This window comes from Ochlerotatus camptorhynchus, unplaced genomic scaffold (assembly GCF_037179485.1).
Source record: "Ochlerotatus camptorhynchus isolate MF236.1 unplaced genomic scaffold, CSIRO-AGI_Acam_v1.1 ptg000225l, whole genome shotgun sequence".
In the NCBI taxonomy this organism is placed as follows: Eukaryota; Metazoa; Arthropoda; class Insecta; order Diptera; family Culicidae; genus Ochlerotatus; species Ochlerotatus camptorhynchus.
In genome coordinates this window covers 362,289-368,735 of record NW_027040715.1, presented here as the reverse complement: position 1 = coordinate 368,735, position 6,447 = coordinate 362,289, and the positions used below count along the sequence as shown (strand labels likewise).

The window sequence follows — 6,447 nt, the reverse complement described above, 5'->3', positions numbered from 1 at the left end:
GTGGATGGAAGGTGTCGTATGCCCAATCTACAAAAAGGCCGACAAGTTGGATTGCTGAAACTACGCCGCCTACAAGTTACTCTTTCAAATTCTATGACGCCGCCTATCACCATTTGCTACAGAGTTCAGGGGCCAATACCAGGTGGGATTCATGGGGTTCGGGTGATGTGATGTTGTTCGAGTATCGGGGACACTCTCGAGTCCCTTTGAATCTCGAAGGGGGTTACGGCAAGGTGATGGACTTTCGTGTCTTCTATTCAACATCGCGTTAGAAGGTGTGATCAAAAGAGCTGGGATAGACACGAGTGGCACGATCTTCAGGAAGTCCATCCAGCTTCTTGGCTTCGCCAATGACATCGACATCATCGCACGGAACTTTGATACGATGGTGGAAACGCACATCAGACTGAAGGCTGAAGCTAGGTGGATTGGACTTGTCATCAACGTATCAAAGACAAAATACATGAAAGGAAGAGGTTCTAGGGAAGACAATGTTAGCGTCCCACCAAAATTGGTGACTATGATCTGCTGGGCACGCCGTTAGAATGCCGCACGACGACCCAGTGAAAATGGTTCTAGAAAGCAACCCAACAGGAACAAGAAAAAGAAGCGCGCAGTGGGCAAGATGGATCGACCAAGTAGAAGGTGACCTGCGAACCCTTTGCAGACTACGAGGCTGGCGAAGTGTGGCCATGGATTGAGTAGAGTGGAGATGACTTCTTCGGACAGCAGACAAGACCTTAGCCTGATTGGTAAAGTAAGTTATTTACTGTAGAAAAATCAATCATGCTGGTAATCTATTGAAGCGTTTGAGAATGAAGGCTCTTCGCAAATACTGTTAAACCAGTAACCCACAAATTACACACAATGTACGCAAGGTTGCAAATACTCATTTCAGCTAAAATAATGTTTTTCGGAATAATAAAACCAAAAGATGGTATGATGGCATGTGTTACTTGTAACTTACAAGAAGAGGTTACAAAGTATGCATTTGAAACATAAAACCTGTAAATTTTGCTTTCTATGAGTCACAATCAGCGATTTTCTGATCGCTGAGTGAGTGAGTGAGTGAGTGAGTGAGTTTGTGAAAAATCGCTGATTGTGACTCTCATGAAGTGAAATAAACAGGTTTAATATGTCAAACACATTCTTTGCAACCTCTTCTTGTATCCTACCAATTCAAAATTTGACCATGGCATCTAATTATTTCATAATTTAGAAAAACATTGTTTTAGCTGAAATGAGCATTTACAACCTTGAATGTACGTTTAGGGAAAGGTGGACACGTATAAGGCAAATGCTGGAAAATTTCACCTACCCCGGGCTGTCTTTATGCCAAGGGGGTTAGGCTCTGTGGATCTCATTAGTCAGTTGACTTACATCCTAATTTGTTGGCTTCAGTCGGATCAGTTATGATGATTCAGGAGCCGCCAGACAATACTACAGGTTCCAAGAATCACTGCTTTCTGAATGCTGTTCAGTTCTCTTCCTAGTTCCAACTCTTCAAGGGACGTATAAGGGTACGAGGAACAATTCCGGTCACCAAGATTACTGCTGGAACTATACGCACATCCTACAGGTGCCACATCTGCTTCAACTCCTCCGTTAAATCGTGGTACTTCAGTATCTAGGTCGAGAACGTTGACTGAACTTTGAGATTTAATGTTACAGCGATATCGATGAAGGTTACCCGCTTCATCCTTTTGTCTAAGACCACAATGTCAGGACGATTGGCACGAATGTGGACATCCGTAATGATCTCGCGATCCCAGTACAGCTTTATGCAACTATTTTATAGTACCGGGTCTGGCAGGTACTTGTAGTAGGGTACGTACTGGTTCTCCAAGTTGTGCTTCAGTGCAAGTTGTTGATGCACAATCTTAGCGACATCGTTGTGACGACCGAGATACGCTACTTCTGCTTACGCTTGGCAATCAGCAACAACATGTTCGATCGTCTCCCCTACTGCATTGCACTTTCTACACCGGTCTTCTACTTTTTCGTGCAATATGTACCTACTGTAGTTCTGGATGGCTACCATAAAACCTTAAGTCTCTTAGAAGAGTTCACCTCGCACCAGCCACGTATTCGACGCCACTTTGTCGACATGCGACTTTATCTTCGACAGGTTTTTGATCGCAATTCAACTGGTAGTCTTCCTGCGGCAGATGCAGGGCGCTGAACCCATGGTCTACCTCACAAACTGCACGGTAGACTTCGCGATGGTTCTGGCTTTCTACGAAGTAGATCCGCAACTGCTGAATCTGGGAAAAACATAGCGCTCTTCCTCCTTCATTACGTGGCAAGGTGACTCTCTCAACGGCCGACTTTGGGTGATGTATGCGATGCTTGGTAAACGCCACTCGAACTGCTCGTTCTATCGCCTCCAAGTCTGTTTTGGTCCACTTGATCACACCAAAGCTGTAGGTCAACAGGGGTACGGCAAACGTGTTTATCGCCTTTATCTTGTTGCCGACCGACAGGAACGAACTCAGAACACGATTGATTCGATTCAAGTAGCCATAGTTGTATTGGTTGAGTGGGGATTCATCGCAAGGCAGAACCATAGTGGACAAAAGGTATCGCCTTGGAAAATACCCCTTCTTAAGCTGAGAGTGCTGAACCGTAACACCACTGCTCCGTCAGTAACGTGGAGAGATGTACTCCACATTCCCATTGCGTGCTGCATAAGCCTTCATCGTCCGCCTTGTACAAATGCAGTACCTTGAGAAGGTACGAATGCGGCAATGAGTCGTACGCCTTCTTGTAGTCGATGTACGCCATGCTCAGGTTTCTCTTTTTCTGGCTCGCCTGACCGACAATAAAACTGTTCTTTGACTATAACGATGTTTACATTGCAATGGTTCTGTATCTTCCGATTTATTACTGACGAGAGCACTTTGTACAGGATCGAGAGACATGTTATTGGCCTGTACTTGGCTGGATTAGGCATGTTTTGAGACTATGGCAGAAGATAGGTTGCCATTCTGCTAATGAATTCTGGTAGCTGTTGGGGGTCTTCTAGTACCATATTGAAGCATTCTACCATCTGCCCATTGATTGAGGTAAACTTTTTAAACCAGAAGCAGTGCACGAAACCTGACCCTGGTTCAGCCCAATTCCCGGTACCGTGGGCTTACTTACAATACCACTACTTCTATCCTCTTCCTCTGTCAACCACATCCCATCACTGTTATTTTGAACAGGATTCTCCCAAAGATCGACCGAAAACTGTGTTACATCGCCAATCTCCGGGAGTCCTTCGCTATAGTCGGTTTTGTTGTAGAACTATCTTTCGTTAGTGTTGAACATTCGATTTTCCTTCTTCCGCTTCAAACTTTCTCCATACCGTCGCATCCGTTTAGCAAGAGCACTCAACAGATGTACATGGGTGTCGAGGACCTCAGTAATATCGGCTTCAGTGAGGTCATGGAGCTCTGCTATTATTATTATTGTTATTATTATTATTTAATTAACGACACTTTACCATATTCGTGACATTCGTGTCGGACATCACTTTATGTCTGCTCTTAAGTATTCGAGATAATCATCAATCACGCTTTATTTGCCAGCCACCCCAAGCGTACACGGCCGATTAATTCAACTCAAATTCGCAAAACAGTAGGTTACTCCTAGACTGAGTAAAATTTTAATAGATTTGCCGCATATTCAAGCAGATTTTTGAGATAAAGTGAGAAAACTTTTACTTAGACTGTCACATAATATACCTATGCATGCCATTATAAACATTGTAAAACAAACACTCCCATTTCTAGTGCACTTGAATCAACCTGCACCGAGCAAAGACACTCCTCCATTCGATAGCAAAACAAATAACCATCCTTTTTTCACGGTTCATCGCTTCCGCCGTGCTCACCGGGGCGGAAGCCAAAGTTTCTATAATGAATTAATCTATTTTCTCCCGAAAACTCAGCTCGAGGTTTTCACCGCAACAAGCCCTTCCTTCGCCCGTTTTACCTTTGCTCTTGCTCCTGGCCTGTCATCCAGGCCAGGTGCCAAACACTTGGCGCTTCAACTGGCCCAGCTAGTCGAACAAACGCATCTCTTGCGCTCATCGGTGGTGACGGCAGTAGCGGGACGGGGGATTTCCAGTGCCCACCGCAGCACCAGCACACGGGAGGGTAGTTTGTTACTCTTCACTTGTCCTGCAAGTTCAAACTCGGTTCAACTCAGTTCAGTTCAGTTTCAATTCACCGCGCCCCGCTTTTTGTGTGTACTTCGGTTCGGGAAATTCGGTCAATGGATTTTAATTGAATCTAAATCATGGCAAAATTGGTGGGACACTACCGTAGAAACTATTCGGGGAGTGGCAAAAAAAGGTGTGCCGAGGTTGGGGGGACCGGTTTGTGCTCTTTTCATTCGAGTGGTTTAGCATCCTGGGAAAATGCTGGTTTGCAAAATGAACGGTGGGCTGGAAATTAATTGTTTGAAGAAAGTTTAGATCAGTTCGTTTTATTTTTCTCAGGTCAAAAGGAGTTTTTCGGGTTTTCATCGTTGCACATGAACAGTTGATTTTTGGTATATGACTTTATATTTCTTCACCGCTTTGCTCGAAACAAAGAAAGGTTAATCTAATATTCCTCTGCTGCATACCGGTCTCGATGGCGTTTTTTCGATTTTACTACGCTTAGGATGTGATACCTTACCCGACTAGGAATTGGTTTTTCCCTTCACTCACCAATCCGAACTTTGATCCCAGCCAGGAGAAGGGCATGAGAGCGAAGGACGTAGCAAAAGCCATGTGCATAGCATAATAAGACACACGTTTTAAAATCCGATCCAAGAGGAATGGGTTTGAGTCGGTGCCAAATAACAGTTGGATGCTCACTGAACTACCTTGTTCAAACTAGAGCAGAACACTATGGAGAATGTTTTGGATTTAGAATTTGGTTCGCTTATTTACGGGAAAACCAAATCAAGATGCCTCCCATGGGAAATTGCAACCGAGCGCAAGCATGGGCGCCATGAATTTGGGAATAGAAGAGCAAGATTTCTTTGTGTTACGAAGATTCCGCTTCTTTCTGCTGAGACTGGGGGATTAATGCAGTTGCGGTGCCAGTTTTCTAAATTTGGCCTGGTATAGAATTTTTAATATTCTTTGGCAATTTGAATCTAACACAGATGAATGATGTCGACTAGTCAAATATCTGTGCATAGAGAAAGCGGGAAGGATTTGTAGTTTCCATTCAATTCTAGTAGCTGAATTGCTTATTTTTAATAGATAAGCGGCTTTCGCCTATGAACGAACATAATTTATGATTCTTATAATGGCCCTATATTGGTGGTGGGCGTTGCACAGTGGTTTGAATGCTTAAAATCACGAACTTTTTTATGTGTCCCTTCAATATCGATTTTTTCACCATGGTGTATTGGGAAGAGTTTTGCTATAAAATAAGGCGCAGAGACTAGTGATAAGTTTTAGTTCAGAATTCCACCACAGGTGGCGCTGAAAAATCTAACTTTTTACATTTGCAAGATAGGTATGTGGTATCTCCAACAAAGTTGTAGATAACTTTAATATAACAATCTTTGGTGAAAACACCAATCCTCTATATATCTTACACACTTAGATTTTTTCGCCGAGATGGGCACCACCGAGCAGCTCGGCATTTTATTTTGCTGGGTCTCAGTGAAAAACTTGCCGAGATTCAGCTAACAAACGGGAATTTTGCCGAGATCTCAGCTAACAAACATATTTTTTGCTGAATTTCCAGCAAAATAAAATGCCGAGCTGCTCGGTGGTGCCCATCTCGGCAAAAAAATCTTAGTGTGTAGTTTTTGAGATACGTAGCGTTTCATATGACTGTTCCACAAAATTTCGTTTTTTTTTTCAGTTTTTATCACATAATTAAAAAAAAAACTATAGGTTTGAGAGAACTTTAATGTTTTACAATCTTTTGTATATTAGCAAAATACCCAACTTTGTTGAAGACGTCCAAATGGTGTCGGTTACACAGGCTGAGTAAAAAATTGACATATTTTGTGCCCTCACAGACAAAACTCCGGCTAAATCCGGCAGGTGAGTCTTGAATAGGATGAAAGCTTGTTCAAAAGTGATCTCAAATTCAATTGAAACATTTATCCCTTTTAGTATCCTCGTTGATTATTTTGCATTTCAAAAAGGACGTTCGACCACGGACAACAGATCATTTGCCATAATACTCATAATTTGGCATAAATTACAAGATTTAAAGCTAAAATTAACAATATTGTATGCAAGCTTGTAAACGATTTCGTTGTTTATGCCAACTGTAGCTCAAAATTAAACGAGGGGAGATTTTACGCGATAGTTAAAATTCAGATTTTTTTTTTTTAAAGATTTTAAAATATAACGTTATACATATATATTATGTATATATAAATATTTCAAAAATATAAACAAAGGTTATACAATACTGTTGTCAAAATCATTTTCATCTTCATCTT

General features: G+C 42.2%; 2 pseudogenes; both read right to left on the bottom strand.

The window, feature by feature from the left end:
• Positions 1 to 1,406: 1,406 nt before the first annotated feature.
• LOC135703954 (uncharacterized) lies at positions 1,407 to 2,510 on the bottom strand (annotated as a pseudogene).
• Positions 2,511 to 2,512: 2 nt separating this feature from the next.
• Positions 2,513 to 3,741, bottom strand: LOC135703947 (uncharacterized; annotated as a pseudogene).
• Positions 3,742 to 6,447: the final 2,706 nt, after the last annotated feature.